The following is a 22,158-nucleotide window of genomic DNA, read 5'->3' on the forward strand; positions in this document are numbered from 1 at the left end:
GGTTCTTTAGTGCTAAAGTACAAGGTGTTTGCATCCTGTGCTAACGACAGAAGTACAAAGCTGATTGATATGGTGATGAGAGATATCACCGACTTCCTCAGGTTCTCCATCCCTGTGTCTTTGTGACTCTCTCCATTCCTCTGACTTTTCAGGCTCTTGCAGACTCGACTGGCCACTGAAATTTACCTGACCGTCAGAGTGTGCATCAACAGAAGTAACACGAATGGGACGAAAGGGGTTAAAATGATATCAAACCAGTTAAACCCCAGCCACTTGGCGTCAGTAAAATAAGTTGACTTTGTTACGCAAAACCTCGGAACATTGTCAATTATCTTCCAAGGTTCCAACCGAAAAGAGAAGGGAATGCGTTTTGAGTAGAGCAGAATGCCAGTTACAACTGGAGCCACAGCCAAGGTTTTCTCAGTACAATATTTCCTTTTCACATTCAAGCAGCAAATGGTCACAAAACGATCGACAGAGAAACGGACAGTGAACCAGACGGAACAGTCTGTGGCTACACGAATCAGGACAAAGATAGCACTGGACACAGGGGTATGTACAGGAAACATTCTCGGTAATAATGATCTTTGAATTACCACAGCATGATCCCAGTGCTTATGAACAGCAGATACCCTGTTGCCATAGCCAACAGGCAGCGTGTAATGCAGTTATAGAGGCCGTACTTTCGCCATGACAGAACCAAAATAACCGGGAAATAATCAGAAGTTACTGAGCAAACATTCTTCATGACTGCTCAACGGAAGATCTTCATATCTAACTGGAACAGGGGATTGACAGATGGCAGAAGGGCGCAATTTTTAAGGTGATTAACTAAGGTAAAAGGTTTGGAGGGGATTTGAGGAAAAGGCTTTCACTCAGAGAGTGGTGTGGGTTTTGATACGTCAGTGCATGGGAGGGTTATTGATGTAGGAAACCTCAAAACCTTTAACAACTAATTGGGAAGAGTGCAGATTTTGTTTAGCCTTGATAGCACAAGCTTGATGGACCGACGGACCTCTTCAGTACAGTCGGGTTCCACAATTCAAAGAATTATTTCTGGGAAGTAGGCTGGCAAGTGAAACATTTTTATAAAGGAAATAAATGAGTCATGAATACCATAATTATAAAAATGAATCAGAAACAGCTGGCGAAACTCATCAGGTATGGAAGCACCTGTAGAGAGGGAAACAGAATTAATACAATCATTCTTCACCTGAAAACGTTTCTCTGAACATTTGTCAAAGAACTCAAAACATCAACTCGGTTTTCTTCTCGCGCAAGGCCCTATCATTGCAAACAAAGGACTGGGGTTGATTCTTAAATGGAATAGAGATTCGTCATATTGATGTTTATCTACAATGAAACATTAGTTCTACTGGTCTTAGCATGCTGGGCGAAATTAGAGTCTTAGAGATTTAGAGGAAGGAAACATTGTTCCAAGTCGTCCTTGCTGATCAGATAGTCTGTAATAATAGCGTCCCATTTGCCCTCATCTCCATCAAAACCTTTCCTCCACATTTACCCATCCGGTTGTGTTTGAAATGTTGCATTTGTACCACTCTCCACCGTTTCATCTGGCAGTTCATTCCATATATGCACCACACTTTGCATGGAAATGGTTTTCCATTCGGTACCTTTTAAATCTTTCCACTGTCACCCTAAACCTTTGCCCCGGGCCTCTGGACTCCCCCACCCCAAAGGAAAGAACTTGTCTATTTAACCTATCTGTGCCCCTCACGATTTTATAAACCTCTATATGATCACTCTTCAGCGTCCAAAGCTCCATTAAAAACAGACTCAGCCTATTCAAACTTTCTCTATTACTCAAAACCTCCAAACCTGGCAATATCCATGTAAATCTTTTATGAATCCTTTCATGTTTCACACCACTCTTCTGATAGGAGGGAGACCAGAATTGCACAGAACTTTTCCAAAAGTAGTCTAACGAATGTCCTGTACAGGTACAAAATGAACTCACAACTCCTCTAATCAATGCTCTGAACAATAAAGGAGCACATACGAAACGGCCTCTTCATTATCGTAGCATCCAAAGACTCCACTTTCAGGGAACTACAGAACTGCACTCCAAGGTTTCTTTGCTCAGTAACATTCCCCAGGAGCTTACCTTAGTGTACAGGTCCTGACCTGGTTTGCTTTTCCAAACTACAGCACCTCACATTTACATAAAGTAATCTCCATCTGCAACTCCTCAGTCCATTGGCCAATCTGATCAAGATCCCGTTATACACGGACATAACTTACTTTGCTATCTACTATTAGTTACATTTTGGTTACATCTGCAAATTTACTAGCTATACCTCCCATATTCACATTTAAATCATTTATATAAATGACAAAAAGCAGTGATTCAGTATCAACCCTTGTGGAACACCACTGGTCACAGGCCTCCAGTCTGAAAAGCAGCCCTATACCACCACTCTCTGCCTTCTACATTCCAGCCCATCCTGTATCCAGATTGCTAGATCTCCCTCTTTTCCATGTGGTCTGAACTTGCTAATCAGTGTACCATGAGGAACCTTGACAAACTCCTTACTGACGTCCATATAGATCACGTCCACCACTCTGCCATCATCAATCCTCTTCGTTACTTGTTCAAAAACTCAATCAAGTTAGTGAAACATGATTTCCCACGAGCAACGCCATGTTGACAACCACTAATTAGTCATTGCCTATCCAAATAGAGTGTACATATAAATCCTGTCAATCTGGATTTTCCTCCAACAACTTCCATACCACCAATGTCAGGCTCACCTGTCTAAAGTGTGCTGGGTTATCCTTACAACCTTTCTGAAACAGTGGCGCACATGAGGCAACTTGCAGTTTTCCAGCACATCACCTATGACGATTGATTATCCAAGCATCTCAACAAGGGTCCAGCATTCACTCCCCGAGCTAGCCACAGATCAAATTCTGGGGATTTATCAAACTTTATGCAATATTTCATAACCAGCTCATCCTGCCCTGTAATATGGACATTTTTCAAGATGTCACAATCTATTTCCCCACATTCTATGTTTTCCAGGCCTTTCTCCACAGTGAACAATGATACAGAATGCTCGTTTAGTATCTGCCCCATCTTCAGCCGTTCCACACATTGATTGACTTGCTGATCTTTGAGCGGTCTTCTCTCCTTAAATACCTTTTCGTCCTGAATGTATTTAAGAAATCACCTTGGATTCTCCTTAACCCTATCTCCTTAACTCTATTTGCAAAAATCATCTTTTGTCCCGTATGTGCCCTCCGGATTTCCCTCTTAAGTATACTCCTACTGCCTTTGTACTCTTTGAAAGATTCACTTGATCTCTGCTGTCTAAACTTATCTTATGCTTCCTTATTCCTACCATCCTCTTCTTTCACCCGAACAGGAACATACTCTAAGATCTTGCCAAATGGCCATCCTCCAATTTAGAACTTTAACATTTAGAACTGTTCTGTCATTTTCCATCACTATTTTAATCGAACAGAATGCAAGTTTCTGGTCACACAGTGTTGCCCCACCTGCACCTCAGTCACCTGCCCTGTCTTGTTTCCAAGAGTAGGTCAGATTTTGTAGGTTTTCTACTCGGTACATGCACACACTGAAACAGAAAATTTTGATTTTAACACGAAGCAAATTCATCTCCATCCCAGCCCTTAGAAATGTGACAGTCCAAGTCTATATTTGGAAAGTTAAAATCCCCTTCCATGACCACACGCTTATTCTTACAAATAACTGAGATCTCTTCACAAATTTGTTTCTCAATTTCCCACTGACTGGTGGGGAGTCTATCAGGCAATCACACTAAGGTAAACAGCCCTTGCTTAATTCTCAGTTCCACACAAATATCTTCCCTCTATGTATTCCCAGGAATATCCTCCTTCCGTGAAGCAGTTAAATTATCCGTTATCAAAAAGCAAGTCCCACCACCTTCTCTTGTGCACCTTCATTTCCTTCCTGCAGCACGTCCATCGTGCAGGTTGAAGCTGCTCGTCCTGTCAATCCCTGAAAGCCACCTGTGTAATTGCTATGATATTCCAGCCCCATGCTCCGAACTATGACTGCAAATCACCTGTCTTCCCAGTTCGGCATCTTGTACAGAAATAAATGCAATTTAATTTGGCAGTCCGCCCTCATTCTCTGCTTTGGGCAACCCTACACTGACGATTGGACTTGCACCTTTTCCCAGTTGTATCAGTCTCAGACTGATTTATTTCATCATGATCGCCCTGGTACACCACCCCAGCCCCGCACCTCCACCATCCCCGCACCCCCCACTCCAACTTTACTAGTTTCAATATTCCTGAACATCACAAACAAATCTCCCTGCAAGTAAATTAGTTTTCTTTCAATTCAGGTGCAATCTGTCCTTGTCATAGGGGTCACTTCTACTCCAAGAAATATTCCAATGATTCAAAAATGTGAACCCTTCTGCCTTGCACCAGCGCCTCAGCCATGAATTCATCTGCTGTATCTTCCTATTCCTATAATCACCAGCTTGTGACAACTAGAGTAATCCAGATATTACTACTCCCAAGGACCTCCTTCCTGCCTGACGTCTTATATTCCCCCTTCAGAATTTCCTCCTTTATCCTTCCTATGTTGCTAGTTCCAATATACACAACGACCTCCTGCTGGTCGCACTCCCCTTTGAGAAAGTCTGCACCCTCTCCGAGACATCCTTGATCCTGGCATTCGTGAGGCAACAAGCACACTTGTCCGCGGCAATGTCTTTCTCTGCCTCTGAGCAAAGAGCCCCTGGTCACAATTGATCACTTCGAACCTGACATAACCCTAATTACATTAGAACCAGTCTTTGCACCAGAAACTTGGCTGTCAGTGCTACATCACTCCCTACAATTTCCTAAACAGCATATAAGTTTAAAATACACATGGCCACAGTAGACTCCTGCGGTAAATATACCCCTCTCCTGTCTTTCCTAGCGATAACACAACTACTTGACCGTGTCAACTTTTGTTCACTTGCTTCTATAGCTTCCATCCATCAGACCACCGAGCTCCTGAAAATTGCTCATTGTCTCTAAATGCTGCTCCAACTGATACATGCGATATGATCGGTTTTGCAACCAAGCATATTTACTGGAGACATAATCATGAGAACTTGGAAGCTCTCCCTATTCTCCCACATCCAACAGGTAGAGTACATCACTCCACTAAAGGCCATCTTCGCACCCTAATAATCTACACACCCAGAAAATACCACAGCTTTACTGCTCTAAAAGACAATGCTCCCGGCTAATGCAGTGCCTCGACTTTATATTTTTACATTTTAATCAAGTGACAGTTCTCAATCAAGCCGATAACGAAAACGAACTCACACTTCTCAAATGGTAGTATTACACAAAAAAGAACTCAGCAACACAACATTTAAAAACCATAAATGTACCTTCTCCTGTGCTGTGAACTCTCCCATACAGGCTCCTCCTTTATTTACATTGTGTTGGGTTGACCTTTTTTTCCCTAAATTTCCAAAATAATGCAACAACTCATCAAACAATAATTACTATTCACGGAATTTGTGGAAGTCAGCGCTGACACCTAAAATACCCCAAGTATTGGAGCATCTCTCACAGCCACAATCTTTTCCCGTCCTCGAATTCGGATTACCTCGAATCGTCTCGTCACTATATTACAAAAACATGAGTTGTTGCACTTGAGAAGATGTAATTGTCTGGCGGACATTACTAACAGAGCTGAGAATGGCTTGTTTCATCATCAAAAGTGCAAACCACGATCTGACTCATCTCTGCGTTGATAAACTAAGTTTCTGTTAACTCATTGAAACCCACACAGTTTGTTTTGGAAAATGATCAATTCCTTGTAAAGTTTAGCAACTGTTCTAATTTGGCTGACATTCAGTCAGCAAATAATGGAAAATGCAAATAGGGAGATGTGACTTTTTACTGTATTCTCTGCATTAGCTGACTCAAATCGTTTTGGAATGTGCTTATTGATATTTAATGAATAAACTACACAATACAAAACAAGACAGGCAGATTACTACTGCAATTAGTGAATTGAGCAGCTCCAATCCATTTTGTAATATGATTTTAAAAATCACATCTCGCTGACTCTCTATTATGTTACATCATGTCAGAAGCAATTAAACTTTAAATTGATAACCCAATGAAGGGTTCATGCCCGATACGTCATTTCTCCTGCTCATCGGAAACTGCCTGAATTGCTGTGCCTTTCCAGCATCACACTCACGACTCTGATCTCCAGCATCTGCAGTTATCAATTTCTCCTCGGTGATGACCAGTAATTTGCACTAAGCCGCATTTGTGTGAGCCAGCCAGTGTCTCATGTATTTCCATTGTTACAGATCTGGCAGGGGCTGAGGGAATTTGTTTTGCATTGGATCTGGTGCTGAGTGAGGGAGTAGTAACTTTGGGAGAGGTAATATGGAATTTCATCTCATTGTTCATGCCTGATCAGTGTCTGGGGCATACAATCGATCTGGAAGAATGTCGTTGGGGCGCAATATTTGAAGAGTGGGGTTAGTTTATGAGTTCATCGGGAGTTAGCCTCGTGTTCAATAGCCTCACTTCTGTTGCAGCACAAGCAGATTAAATATAGAACACGCCAGATCCTCGTCAGAAATCCAACTTGATGGATGATAACCTTATTTGTTTTAATTTAACAAAGTGATCTCCTGTTGAAAGTAAACACACAACGCTGCAAATATTATTTCCTCATCAAAACAGAAGTTTATTGCAAAAAAATGACGACAAACGAGAATAAACCAAACTTCGCACCTATAACACAGAGTCAATGGCAATGACACGCAAGTTTACAGATGACACAAAGATTGGTGGAGTAGCAGAAATCATAAGGGACTGTCAGAAAATAAGGAGGATATAGATAGACTGGAGAGTTGGGCAGAAAAGTGGCAGTTGGCTTTCAATCCAGACAAATATGAGGTGATGCATTCAGGTAAGTGTAATTCTAGAGCGAATTATACAACGATTGGAAGAGCCTTGCGAAAAGTTGATGGACAGAGATATCTGGGAGTCCAGGTCCATTGTATGCTGCAGAGTTTCATCGAGTGGTCAAGAAGACATATGGGGTACTGGGCTAATGGTCGGATACTTGGTGGTGTGGTTGAGCAGAGGGATCTTGGTGTCCATGTACACAGATCTCTGAAAGTTGCATCGTAGGTAAATAGTGCTGTGAAGAAGGCATATGATGTACTGGCTTTTATTGGTAGAGGAAGTGAGTTATGAAGTCCTGAGGTCATGTTGCAGTTGTATAAGACTGGTGCGGCCGCATCTGGAGTGTTGTGTGCAGTTTTGGTCGCCATACTATAGGAATGATGTGGAGGCACTGGAACGGGTGCGGAGGAGGTTTACCAGGATGTTGCCTGGTATGGTTGGAAGATCGTATGAGGAAAGGCTGAGGCACTTGGGGCTGTTTCCATTGGAGAAAAGAAGGTTTAGGCGTGACTTGATAGAGGTGTACAAGATGATTAGGGGTTTAGATAGGGTTGAACATGCGAAACTTTTTCCACGTATGGAGTCAGCTATTACAAGAGGGCATAGCTTTAAATTAAGGGGTGGTAGGTATAGGACAGAAGTTAGGGGTAGATTCTTTACTCAGCGAGTCGTTACTTAATGGAATGCCCTGCCAGTAGCAGTGGTGGACTCTCCCTCTTTATGGGCATTTAAACGGGCATTGGATAGGCATATGGAGGATAGTGGGCTAGTGTAGGTTAGGTGGGCTTGGATCTGCGCAACATCGAGGGCCAAAGGGCCTGTACTGCGCTGTATTTTTCTATGTTCTATGTTCTATAGTATGCTTGCCTTAATTGGACGGGGTATTGAGTTTTGGCACTGGCAAGTCATGTTAAAATTATCCAAGACATTGGTTCGGCTGCATGAAGAATACTGTGTACAGTTTTGGGCGCCACATTACCAAAAGGATGTGGACGCTTTGGAGAGGGTGCAGAGAAGGTTTACGAGGATGTTGCCTGGTATGGAAGGTGCTCGCTATGAAGAGAAGTTGAGGAGGTTAGTTTTATTTTCAGTAGAAAAAAAGAGATTGAGGGGGACCTGACTCATTTTTACAAAATCATGCACGGTATAGACAGGGTGGTTGCAGACAAGCTTTTTCTCAGAGTGAAGGATTCAATAACGATAGGTCATGCTATCAAGGTGAGAGGTGGAAAGTTTAAGAGCAATACACGCGGCAAGTACTTCACAAAGAGGGTGGTTGTCGTTTGGAACGCGTTGCCAGCAGAGGTGGTAAAGGCAGGCACGGCAGATTCGGTGAAGATGCATCTGGACAAATTCATGAGTAGGTGGGGAACAGAGGGGTACAAATGCTTAGGAATTGACCAACAGTTTTAAACAGTACATTTGGATCGGCTCAGGCTTGTCTCTCTTACAGACAGACTTTTCTGTGGCCAGCAGAGAAAAAAAACACAATGGGTGTTGTTTCCCTGGTGCCAGATCAAGGATGTCTCAGAGAGAGTGCAGAATGTTCTCCCGGGGGTGAGGGGCCAGCAGGAGGTCATTGTCCACATTGTAACCAACGACATTGGGAGGGAACAGGTTGAGTCTCTGAAGGGAGATTACAGAGAGTTAGCTAGTAATTTAAAAAGGAGGTCCTCAAGGGTATTAATATCTGGATTACTCTCAGTGCTCCGAGCAAGTGCGGGCAAGAATAGGAGGATATAGCAAATGAATGCATGACGGAGAAGCTGGTGTACAGGAGAAGGATTCACGTTTTTGGATCATTGGAATCTCTTTTGGGATCGAAGGTACCTGTCAAAGAAGGACGGATTGCACCTAAATTGGAAGGGGACTAATATACTGGCAGGGAAATTTGCAAGAACTGCTTGGATTAAAACTAGCAAGATATGGGCGGGGGAGGGCGGGGGTGGGTGGTTGGCGGTTGGAGGGTGGGTGATGGGTGGGACCCAGGGAGATAGTGAGGAAAGTGATCGATCTGAAACGGTTACAGCTAAAAACAGAAGTGGGTCAAACAGTCCGGGCAGACAGGGACAAGTTAGGACTAATAAATTAAACTGGATTTATTTCAATACAAGCGGCCTAACAGGGAAGGCAGATGAACTCAGGGCATGGTTAGAAGCATTGGACTGGGATATCATAGCAATTATAGAAACATGGCTCAGCGATGGTCAGGACTGGCAGCTGAATGTTCCAGGATACAAATGCTAGAGGAAGGATAGAAAGGGAGGCAAAAGAGGAAGGAGAGTGGCATTTTTGATAAGGGATAGCATTACAGCTGTGCAAATGGAGGATATTCCCGGAAATACATCCAAGCAAATTGTTTGGGGTGAATTGAGAAATAAGAAAGGGATGATCACCTTATTGGGATTGTATTATAGACCCTCCAATAATCAGAGGGAAATTGGGAAACAAACTTGTAAGGAGATCTCAGCTGTATGTAAGAAGAATACGGTAGTTAGGGTCGGGGATTTTAACTTTCCAAACATCTACTGGGACTACCATAGATTTCATGGATAAGATGGAGAGGAATGTCATAAGTGTGTACAGGACTATTTTTTGATTTAGCATGTGGATGTACATCCTATAGAAGGTGCAAAACTTGACATATTCTTGTGAAATAAGGCAGAGCAAGTGAGTGAGGTGTCAGTGGGCGAGCACTTTGGGGCCAGCGACCATAATTCTATTTGCTTATAAATAGTGATGGAAAAGAAGAGACCAGATCTAAAAGTTGAAGTTCTAAAGTGGAGAATGGCCAATTTTGACGGTATTGAACCTGATTGGAGGCAGTTGTTCACAGGTAAAGGGACAGATGGAAAATGGGAAGCCTTCAGAAATGAGATAAGAAGAATCTAGAGAAAGTATATTCCTGTCAGGGTGAACGGGAAGGCTGGTAGGTATAGGGAGTGCTGGATGACATAAAAATTGAGGGTTTGGTTAAGGAAAAGAAGGAAGCATATATCAGGTACAGACAGGATAGATCGAGTGAATCCTTAGAAGAATAGTATAAAGAAAGTAGGAGTATACTTCAGAGATTGCTTTGGCAAATACAATTAAGGAGAATCCAAAGGGGTTTTACAAATATATAAAGGAGAAAAGGGTAAGTAGGGAGAGGAGAGGGCCCCTCAAAGATCAACAAGGCGGCCTTCCTGTGGAGGCACAGAAAATGGGAGAGATACTAAATGAATATTTTGCATCAGTATTGACTGTGGAAGAGGAGAAGGAAGATATAGACTGTCGGGAAATAGATGGTGATATCTTGTAAAATGTCCAGATTACAGAGGAGGAAGTGCTGGATGTCTTGAAACGGTTAAAAGTGGATACATCCCCAGGATCTGATCAGGTGTATCTGGGAACTCTGTGGGAAGCGAGAGAAGTTAATTGCCGGGCCCCTTGCTGAGATATTTGTGTGATCGATAGTCACAGGTGAGGTGCCAGAAGGCCGGAGGTTGGCAAACGTGTTCCATCTGTTTAAGAAGGGTGGTAAATACAAGCCAGGGTACTATAGACAGCTGAGCCTGACCTCGGTGGTGGGCAAGTCGTTGGAGGGAATCCTGAGGGACGGGATGTACATGTATTTGGAAAGGCAAGTACTGATTAGGGACAGTCAACATGGCTTTGTGCGTGGGAAATCATGTCTCACAAACTTGATTGAGTTTTTTGAATAAGTAACAAAGAAGATTGATGAGGGAAGAGCAGTCGATGAGCTCGATTTGGACTTCAGTCGAGCGATCGACAAGGTGCCCCATGGGAGACTGATTAGCAAGGTTAGATCTCGTGGAATACACGTGGATAGCCGTTTGGATAAAGAACTGGCTCAAAGGTAGAAGACAGAGGGTGGTGGTGGAGGGTTGTTTTGTTAGACTGGAAGCCTGTGACCAGTGGAGTTCCACAAGGATCGGTGCTGGGACCTCTGTTTTTGTCATTTACATAAATGATTTGGATGCGAGCATAAGAGGTACATTCAGTAAGTTTGCACTTGACACCAAAATTGGAGGTGTAGTGGACAGCGAAGAGGGTTACCTCAGATTACAACAGGATCTGGACCAGATGGGCCAATGGGCTGAATAGTGGAAGTTGAAGTTTAATTCAGATAAATGCGAGGTGCTGCATTTTGGGAAAGCAAACCTTAGCAGGACTTTTGCACTTATTGGTAATGTTCTTGGGAGTGTTGCTGAACAAAGAGACCTTGGAATGCAACTTCAGAGCTCCTTGAAAATTGAGTCGCAGGTAGATCGGTTAGTGAGGAAGGCGTTTGGTATGCTTTCCTTTGTTGGTCAGAGTATTGAGTGCAGGAGTTGGGAGGTCATGTTGCAGCTGTACAGGACATTGGTTAGGCCACTGTTGGAATATTGCGTGCAATTCTGGTCTCCTTCCTATCGGAAAGATGTTGTGAAACTAGAAAAGGTTCAGAAAAGATTTACAAGGATGTTGCCAGGGTTGGAGGTTTTGAGCTATTGGGAGAGGCTGAACAGGCTGTGGCTGTTTTCCCTGGAGTATCGGAGTCTGAGGGGTGATCTTATCGAGCTTTTCAAAATTAAGAGGGGCATGCAAAGGATAAATCGGCAAAGCGTTTTCCCTGGAGTCGCTAAGTCCAAAACTAGAGGGCATAGGTTTTGCATGAGAAGGGAAAGACATATAAGAAATCTAAGCTGCAACCTTTTCACGAAGATTGTGGTAACTGTATGGAATGAGCTGCCAGAGGATGTGGTGGAGGCTGGTACAGTTGCAACAGTTCCGCGGCATTTGGATGGGTATATGAATAGGAAGGGTGGGGAGGGATATGGGCAGGATGCTGAGAGGTGGGACTAGAATGGGTTGGGATTCCTGGTCGACATGGACGGGTTGAACAGAAGGGTCTGTTTCCATGCTGTACATCTCTATGACTCTAAGAGATTTTGGAGTGCAGGTTCATTGATCCTTGAAAGTTATGTCTCAGTTAGCTAGGGTGGTGAAGAAGACGGTTAGTATCGTTTCCTTGATTGGTCAGAGCACTGAGTATTGGAATTGAGAGATCATGTTGTGTCTGGACAGGACTTTGGTTCGGCCATTTTTGGAATACAGTGTGCCTTTCTGGTCTTCTTCCAAAAGGGAGGATGTCTTGAAACTTGAAACGGTTCGGAAAAGAATCATTAGGATGTTGCCAGGATTGGAGTATTTGAGCTATGCGGAGATGCTGAGGAGGTTGGGGCTGTTTTCCGTGGAGTGTCGGAGGCTGAGGGGTGACTTGTGGATGTTTACAAAACCATAAGGAGCATGGTCAAGGTAAGTAGAAAAGTTCTTTTCCATGGGTTTTAGGAGTCCAAAACTAAAAGCGGATAGGTTTATGGTGAAAACGGAATAATTAAATTGGACCGAAGGGGTAACCTTTTCATGCAAAGGGTGGTGCATGTGTGGAATGAGCTTCGAGACGATATGATGGTGGCTGGTACAATTACATTTAAAAGAAATCTGGATATGTAATCGTTTAGAAAGATTTTAGGCGGATGTTGGGACAGATGAGACGAGATTAATTTAGGATATATGGACTGTATGAACAATTTGGTCTCAAGGGCCTGTTTCTGTGCTGTACATCTTTATGACTCTCACTGTGCCTGGTAAGGGTATAGCAGTTTACCAAATGTTCCATTTTTAGGTGAATATCACCACTTTCAATCACAATTCTCTGTTAGAAATAGATCCCTATGTTTTTGGTTGAAATGATAGGGTCTTGCGTGTGCAGAAACATGAGATGATGTTTTGAGTTCAATGATCCATGTTCGATGAAAATGCTCTGATTAACAGTGATTCCATTAACTCTGTTTCTCTCCCCACAGATTCTGCCATACCTGTACGGTTTTGCCAGTTATATCTCATTCAGTTTAATGTTTTCAGCATTCAAATCCCTTTCATTTATTGCATTAAAATGCTTCACTTCCCAATCTTCCCCCAGAAGTAATTCTTAGAATAATAAAATCCAACGACACTGAAGAGGTGCTTCGTGCCACTCAGTTTGTGCTATAAAATCGACACGAAATCTTATACCCGCCCCAGCTTCGAGCACTATGCGCGTAGTCTCAAATAAAATGACGCTTCAAGTGTTTATACAAGTAGTTTTTAAAGTTTGTGAGGTTTCCTGCTTTACCACCCTCCAGGGGATGAATTACCACACCCTCACCATTCTCTGGGTGAAAACACCTTGCAAAGACCCCCTCTAAACATTTTTCCTTTCATCTTAAAAAAGGTGCCCTCTGCCATCTGTTGATTGCCTGCCCACAAGTAATCAAACACAGGATAGGGCTCTTTCAAACAATGTGTCAGGACATTGAAGATGTCATATTCAAACACGATATCTGAACACTTCCAGCTGGCCCAGTTCGGTGCTGAGATATTCTATTGCTCTCTGAACTGACGCAGAGAATGTTTGATCATTAATTTAAGATTTGCAGTTTACCTCCTGTGTCTTTCAGTTAATTTGCTGGCGACTTTGGTTCTCGCATGGGAAAAATGCGGCCTCTCTAACTGCACAATGCGTTGGCCATGGCAACATCAGATCTTCTGTTCATTCTCACTGATATCATTCTGTGGCAGTTCAAATACATTTACTACCCAGGATCTTTCCTGAACATGACTCCTGTGTGCAGTGCTGTCTATGCCTTACCTCGAGCAGCAACAGACTGCACCGTCTGGTTCACTGTCCTTTTCCCCTTTGAACGTTTGCTGGCCATTTCCTGTCTGAAACTGAAGAGAAAATATTGGACAGAGAAAGCCTTAGCTGTGGCTCTGGCTGCAACCAGCATTCTACTCTGTTCAAAAAACATTCCCTACTATTTTCGGTTTCAACCTGGGAGGATAATTGGCAATGTTCAGTGGTATTGTTGAACAAAGTCAAGTTATTTTACTGATCCCAAGTGGCTGGAGTTTAAGTGGTTCGATATCATTTTGATCGCTTTAATCCCATCCGTGGTAATTCTGTGGATGAATACTCTCACAGTCAGGCACATTTTAGTGGCTAGTCGAGTATGCAAGAGCCTGATGGGTCAGAGGAAGGGAGACAGTCATAAAGATGCAGAGATGGAGATCTGGAGGAAGTCGGTAATTTCCCTCTTCACCATATCCATCAGCTTCATACTTCTGTAATTCATGCACGGTGCAAATGTCGTGTTCAATATCATTAAAGGAGGGAATTATTGGAGGTACACTCCTGTCATCAGTGTTGCATACACTGGAGAAATGCTGAAGGATTTCAGCTGCAGCACAAACACATTATTTTATGTAGCGATTCTGCCCAAGTTCAGAGCGAAGTTCAGGAATGCAGTGCACCAACTGGTCATGTAGATTCATTAGTTCATAAATTAGCCAAACAACTGAGAGAGCTCCAGTGGCAGCCGCAGTGTTCCCAGTGCAGGAATTGCAGATGTTCGGCCAGCATTCCATCAACACAAGCACATGGATTTGAGTATAACACCCAGTGTTGGATGGGGAGGGCAGTAACAGGATGGATCACCATTCACCATGCTCAGGAGCATGCTGCTATCCTTGATTAACTGACGGTTTGACACACACTGGGGCACACAATGAGCAGCAAGAGGCTGTTCAGCCCTTCGTGTCAGATTGCCCTGCCAGCCCAGAAAATCGTGATTGATGCAATTGTACCATCAATCCCGCATTTCTCTGTACACCTCTCCCACATCATTCCTCAAAACATTTGCAATAAGTTATCTGCATTCACTTTCAATGATACTGAAGGTTATGAGAAAGGGACATCAGGTAACAGGAGAAGAGGTAACTATCTGGGGCAGGGTAGGAAGGAAAGAGGCTGCAAGAGTGATTCCAAATGATGGAAAGGCTATGAGTGATGGGTTCAGCTGGAACATTGAGTGTTCACGGACAGCCCTGTGGGTGAGTGTTAAAGACTGAGGCAGGAGGGGTCTCTGAATTTTCCTTGCAGGGGTGTAGGGGGGACGGACAGAAACAGTCCCTCCTGCACCATGATGACTGACAGACTCGCTCTGTTCAGCTCACAATAAACAGTTTATTACAACAAGGGAAATGTTCTGGGTACTGGTGATCTCCTCATCTGAATGGGATGTTGTTACGTGCACATTTGTATTTGAGTGTGTTTATTGCGTCCACCTTTTGTCTACTTCATTCATAAGGCTATTTCAGACTCTCCTTCTCTGCCTCTTTCTGTCTGTCTTTGTCTGTTCCTCTCTTCCTCTCTCGCGCTGTGCCCCATCTCTCATCTTCATGCTGTCCTTCTCTCTCTGTCTCACTCTGTATGTGTCCATGCCTGCATCGTTGTCTCTCTGTCTCTTTCTCTCTACCTATCTGCCGGTCTGTCATTCTTTCTGCGTGAGGGTGTCTGTGTATCTCGCTGTGTGGTGCGGAGGGAGCTTCATTGCCTTTGTGGCGATCTCCATGTGTGTATGTGTGTGTGTGTGTGTGGGGGGGGGTGGGGGGGTGAGGTGGCTTCATTGCCTTTGAGGGAATCACCCAGTGTGTGGGGCAGAGGGTTTTTTATTGCCTTTATGGGGATCTCCCTGCGTGTTGGGGACGGGGCAGGGGGCTTCATTGTCTTTGTGGGGATTTCTGTGTGTGTGTAGGGAGGGAGATGGCTTCATTGCCTTTGTGGGGATTTCCTTGTGTGTGTGTGGTAGGGGGCTTCATTGCCTTTGTGGGAATCTCCCTGTGTGTGTGTCGGGGGGAGGGGCGCAGAGGTGGCTTCATTGCCTTTGTGGGGATCTCCCTGTATGTGTGTGTGTGTGTGTGTGTGTGTATATGTCCCTCAGTAATTGTCCTTGAACATGTCCCTGAGTGTGACACATTATGACTGTCTTCATGAATGTTAGTGTGGCTTTCCCTTTGTTTGTGTTGTTAAGTATTTCGATTCATGCGTATATGCGTTTGGGAATGTTATTCAGTCTGTCTGAGATCGTTTCTGTCAAAGTGGGCGTTTTTGTGTTGGCGTATGTTACTGTACCTCTGTGATTGCGTATCTGTCTGTGTTTTGCACACGTGCATCTGTTGTGTTTGTGCCTGTGTGTGTGCTGTTTGTGAGATTTCATTTCAATGACGATGTGGTTTTGCGTGTGTGTGTTCTGTGATACGATATGTGTGTGTCTCTGAGTGTCATTGTATTAATGTGGGATTGGGGAGTGTGTTTTTGCCTGGCTGTGCTCTTGTTTAAGCAGGTGATAATGTTGTTCTGACTTTTTTTGGCTGCCTGTCCGTGTGTCACGATATTTCTGTGCCCCCAAAAGGATCACTCTGTGTTTTATTCTGTGTGTCACTCTGTCTATATCTAATTCTGGCGATGGTTCTGTAACTGTGTTCGAATGTGTTTTTGTGTATGTACAAGAAGTTGCCGTCATTCTTGCAGGTTGGTGTGTAATGTCTCTTAATCTGAGTTTGTTAATTTAAGTGTGTGAAGGTGTGAGTGTGATTCTAAGTCTGCGTTCCTATATCTCAGTATGACTGTATTTCTTTGTGTGTGGACATGTGTGCATTCTGACCATACGCGGTTGTGTTCCTAACTGTCTTAGTATGCCTGTTTTCATGTGTTTGAGTGTGTGTGCGCGTGCGCGCATGAATGCTCAAGCCTATGTGAGTCGATGTTCCCCATTCAGGAATCTGATTGTTTTCCTGTGTGTTGTGAGGGTATATTTCTTTACTTTTTTGAAAGGAGTGTTCTCACAATTCAGTTGGACTGTATTATTGTGCAAGTGTGCATGTTTGTGAGTTGAATGTGTGCACGTGTATGTGTTTTTATTTGTCAGTCAGTCCCGATATCATACTTTGCATTTCTGTGTGCTGGTGTGCTTCTGTTTGCATGTGCACATGTGTATGTGATGGTGTGGGCTTGTTTCTGTGTCCCTCTGGGTGTGGTTCTGTCTCTGTCTGATCATGAGACTTCCTCCCCTGAAAAAGGACACGTGAACCCTCAGCAGGCCATGGTTCACAGATTGCTCTCAATGGTGCGTTTCAGCAACCTGGAAATTATCTAGGTATCAGTATCTGTACCTCCTGCACCCTCTTTGCGGAACTGTTACGTCAGTTCAAGGACCTAAGACTAATGAAAAAAAAGACAGGGAAATATACAATGAAAGGCAGGATTCCAGTTGTTTCTTCCATGATTGAACCAAGGACGCAATACATACACTTTTTTCATGTTGGAGCTGTTTGTGTCCGTCCATAAATGTTGTTATAGACTGCATCATTCCACCATACAATGTATCATCTGAATAGGACCATTTAGCCCATTGAGACTGCTCTGTCATTTGATCATGAATGATTTGTTTCTCAATTCTCTTCTCCGGCCTTCTCCACACTACTTTTGATTTCCCTCTGAACCAGGTACCCATCTTTCACTGTTGTTAATGCAATTGTTCTGGACCAGACCCTCTAAAAGCATTTTAAGATGGAAGCCCAGACCCTAACGTTTCTATTTGTTTTGTGCATGTGTAAAGTGGATATTCCAGGATTGATGGAGCAGGTATATATTCATCGGTTGAAGTGAAGCAAAGTTTATATACTTTTCATCGAATGAAATACATAGAAAAGAGAACAGAAGACTGCATAACTTCACCCATCCAAAACTCAACAGACTGTCCCAACTTAATGATTGTTCAAAATTCCTCCCACAACCTCCATAAGCACCCAATGTCAAAACAGGTAAAATCAAACAGAGGGTCTTGCAGAAGAGTAGTCAGAGATAGATCAGCATGGAACAACTTCTTCCTTGTCGCTGTTCCTTTTACAAGCAGTTTAAAAATCTGACAACTTGCAAACACCAACCCAAATTAAACCAAACCAGAAAAAATCAGAGGTGGGAGAATTGGCCACACCCCTGTCATTGCAGATAGTTTTATATTTGAAAGCCTTTTTGCCTGAAACAGTTTCTGTTAATTATCATGAAATTGTCTCTGCAATCCATCCAAACTCAACATTCAAGAACAAATGCATTCACAAACACACGAAGAAAGAAAATCAAGGACACACTACCTTGGTAAAGGGGCAGCGTCATCACGCACTCAATCTTTTGAACTCCAAAACACTCTGAAGCAGTGATTTCCACAGATGAAGCCCACTTTGGCTGAAGAAATTAATTCTAATCTCAGTACCAAATGTCGCCCCTTTATTCTGTCGCTATGTTCTCTGGCCCTACTCTCTCCTACATGTAGAAACACATTACAAGCAGGTGCTGAAATGGAAGGACTGCTTATGAAAGGAAGTACAATGCTGGTCTGAGGCTGTGAATGACAGTCTCTGGGGCTGTTTGGAATTGGTGGACTGGGCCATGTTAAAGTACTCAGTGGAAATCCTGGATGAGCAAACCACCACCATCACAGACATCATGGGCAAATGCATGGAGGACTGCTGAGTGAAGAATTCAATCCGAGTGTTCCCCAAGCGACATCCTTCAGTGAATCAGGAAATCATCTCCTGCTGAAGACCAGACGAACAACTTTCAAATGGGAAGACCCTGATCTATAAAGGGAATCTAGATCTAACTTCCGCTGGGCTATCAGGGATGCCAAGAGGGAGGACCAGACCACATAAGAGGTCCATACCTACTAAACAGATTACTGCTCCCTATGGCAAGGCTGAAAGAACATTTGAGGATGCAAAATGAAGCAGAGCAAGATAGCGGACAAAGACACGTCTCTCCCTGAGGCGCTTATTGCTTTCTCTGCTTGGATTGAGCAGAATGCCAGTGGCGCAGTGACTCCTGCCCCAACAGCCCCAGACACACCTGTTCCCTCGTTCACCTATGCACACGTCAGAACAGTTATCCTGAGTGTCAACCCAAGGAAAGTTTTGGGCCTGGATGGAGTCCCTTGCCGTGCAATTAGATCCTGAATGGTAAAACTGGCTGGGGTACTCACTGACATCTTCAAACTCTCCCTCCAACACGGTGAAGACCCTATCTTCTTCAAGAGGACGACCACCATCCCCCCACACACATTCTCTCTCTCAAGTACACACGCATTCTCTCTCTCAAGCACACATTCATTCTCTCTCTCACACATACACAATCATTCTCTCTGTCACGTACATATGCATTCTCTCTCTCTCACACACTCATTCTCTCTCTCACGTACACACTCATTCTCCCTCTCATGCACACACTCATTCTCTCTCTCGCTCATGCACATACACGTTCTTTCTCACATAGACATGCATTCTCTCTCTCACGTCCACATGCAATCTCTCTCACGCACCCTCATTCTCTCGCTCATGCACACAATCATTCTCTCTCTCTCACACACACAAGCATTCTCTCTCTCATGCACACACTCATTCTCTCTCATAAACACACATTCATCCTCTCTCTCATGCACACACGCATTCTCTATCTCAAGCACACACACATTCTCTCTCTCATGTACACATGCGCTCTCTATCTCACGCATACATGCATTCTCTCTCTCTTGCACACGTGCATTCGCTCTCTCACACACACATTCTCTCTCTCACGCACACATTCTCTCTCTGACGCATGCACACATTCTATCACTCGCACACATGCTCATTTTCTCTCTCATGCACAGACGCATTCTCTCTCTCACGCACATATTCTCTCTCTCACGCACTCATGCCCTCGCTTTCCCTTACACACACACACGCCCTCTTTCTTGCACCCACACACTCTCGCACATATGCACTCTCCTTCTCTCATCGAGGTACACAATCGCCCTCTCTCTCACAACCCCTCACACACATTCGCTTGCGTTCACTCGCACAAACTCAATTGTTCACACACACTTTCTCTGTCATGTGCGCACACCCTATCTTTCTGTCTCTCTCTGTCCCGCTATTTCACAGTCGCTCTCTCTCTGTCGTTCTCTCTCTCTGTCCCTGTATCTATCGTGCTCTCTCTCTTTCTCTCTGTCTGTCTGACTCAGGCTCTCTGTCTGTCTCTCTGTCTCTCTTTCTCTGTCTCTCTGTCTCTGTCTGTCTGACTCTCTCTTTGTCTCTCTCTTGGTTTCTCTCTCTCTGTCTGTCTCTCTCTCTCACTCCATCTCCCTCTCTCTCTGTTTCTCTCTCCATCTGTCTCTCTCTTCCTCTGTCCCTCTCTCTGTCACTCTGTCCCTCACTCTCTGACTCTCTGACTATCTGTCCCTCTTTCTCTGTCCCTCTCTCTCTCTGTTTCTCTGTCTCCCTGTCCCTCTCTTTCTCTCTGTCCCTCTCTCTCTGTCCTTCTGTTCCACTCTCTCTGTGACCCTCTCTCTCTGTGCCTCTCTCTGTCCATCTCTCTCTGTCCCTCTCTATCTCTCTGTCTCTCTGTCCCTCTCTCTTTCTAATGCCTCCCCTCTCTCTCTCTCTCTCTCTCTCTCTCTCTCTCTCTCTCTCCGCCCTCTCTCTCTTTCCCTCCGTCTCTCTCTGTGTCCCTCTCTCACTCTGTGTGTCCCTCTCTCTCTCTCTGATTCCCCCTCTCTCTGTGTACCCCTTTGGGTCCCGCTCACTCTCTGTTCCCCTTTCTCTCTCTCTCTCTCTCTCTCTCTGTGTACCCCTCTCTCTCGGTCTGTCTCTCTCTGTCCCTCTCTTTCTCCCGGTGTCCCTCTCTCTCTGTATCCCTTTCTCTCTCTCCGTCTCTCTGTCCCTCTCACTCTATCTCTCTGTCCCTCTCTTTCTCTGTCTCTCTCTGTCTTCTCCCTCTCTGTCTCTTTCCCTCCGTCTCTCTCTGTGTCCCCCTCTCTCTCTGTGTCCCTCTCTCTCTGTCTCCCCCCCTCTCTCTGTGTGCCCATCTCTCTCTCTGTGGGTCCCTCTCACTCTCTCTCTGTCTCTCTGACCCCCTCTCTCTCTCTGTTCCTCTATCTCTGTCCCCTCTCTCTCCCTCTGTTTCCCTCTCTCTCTGTCTCTGTCTCTCTCTCCCTGTCCCTCTCTCTCTCTGTCTCTCTGTCCCTCCCTCTCCCTCTGTGTTCCTCTCTCTCTGTGTCTTTGTCCTTCACAGACTGGAGTGAGTTACAGCGTGGAATCTAATCAAGGGGTTCAGGGTGGTTCAGATACAGAATAACAGATAGCCCTGAGTGAGATACATTCTGGAATCTAATGGAGGGATATGCGAAGCTTTTTATGTGGAATAACTTGTAACTGGGAGAGAGTCACAAAGTGGACTATAGGCCAAGTGCTTTCAAATCTTGTCTCGACTTAAACGTAATGCAGTCACAAACTACATGACTTTACTGACTCCCCACGGATCCATGGGGAAATTAGACTGACCCCACTGTGTTTCTGTTGCTGACACCTGGTGACATTAATCTGACCCCACTCTGTCTCTGTCATTGACCCCTAGGGACATAAGACTGACTCCACTTTATCTCTGTTACTGACCCTGGGTTTATTAGACTGACCCCGCTGTGTCTCTGTCAGTTAACACTGGGGAAATTGGACTGACTCGACCGTGTCTCTGCTTTGGATCCATGGGAACATTATACTGACCACACAGTGTCTCTGTCACTGACCCCTTGGGACATATGACTGACTCCACTGTGTCTCTGTCACTGACCCATGGGTACATTAGACTGACCCCACTGTGTCTTTGTTACTGACCCCTGGGTACATTAGTCTGACACGACATTGGCATTGTCACTGACCATTGGATGCATTAGACTGACCCCTCTGTGTCTCTCTCACTGACAGCTGGGCACATTAGACTGATCTCACTGTGTCTCTGTCACTGACCTCGAGGGCATTAGACTGACCCCACTGTGTCTCTGACACTGACCTCTGGGAACATTGGACGAACCCCACTGTGTCTTTGTCACTGAAGCCTGTGAACATTAGATTTATCCTACTGTGTCTCTGTCACTGAACTCTGGGGACATTCGACTGACCCCACTGTGCCTCTGTCACTGACCTCTGGGGACATTAGACTTACCCACTGTCTCTCTGTCACTGACACCTGGGAACATACTCCTGACACCACTGTGTCTCTGTCACTTACCACTGTGGGCATTAGACAGACCCCACTGTCCCTCTGTCACTGACCAATGGGGACATGAGTCTGACCCCACTGTGTCTCTGTCACTGAACCCTGGGGATATTAGACTGAACCCACTGTGTCTTTGTCACCTACCTCTGGGGTCATAAGACTGAGCCCACTGTGTCTCTCTCACTGACAACTGGGAACATTTGACTAACCCCTCTGTGTCTTTGTCACTGAAGCCTGTGTACATGAGACTT

This window comes from Chiloscyllium punctatum, chromosome 47, assembly GCF_047496795.1.
Source record: "Chiloscyllium punctatum isolate Juve2018m chromosome 47, sChiPun1.3, whole genome shotgun sequence".
NCBI lineage: Eukaryota > Metazoa > Chordata > Chondrichthyes > Orectolobiformes > Hemiscylliidae > Chiloscyllium > Chiloscyllium punctatum.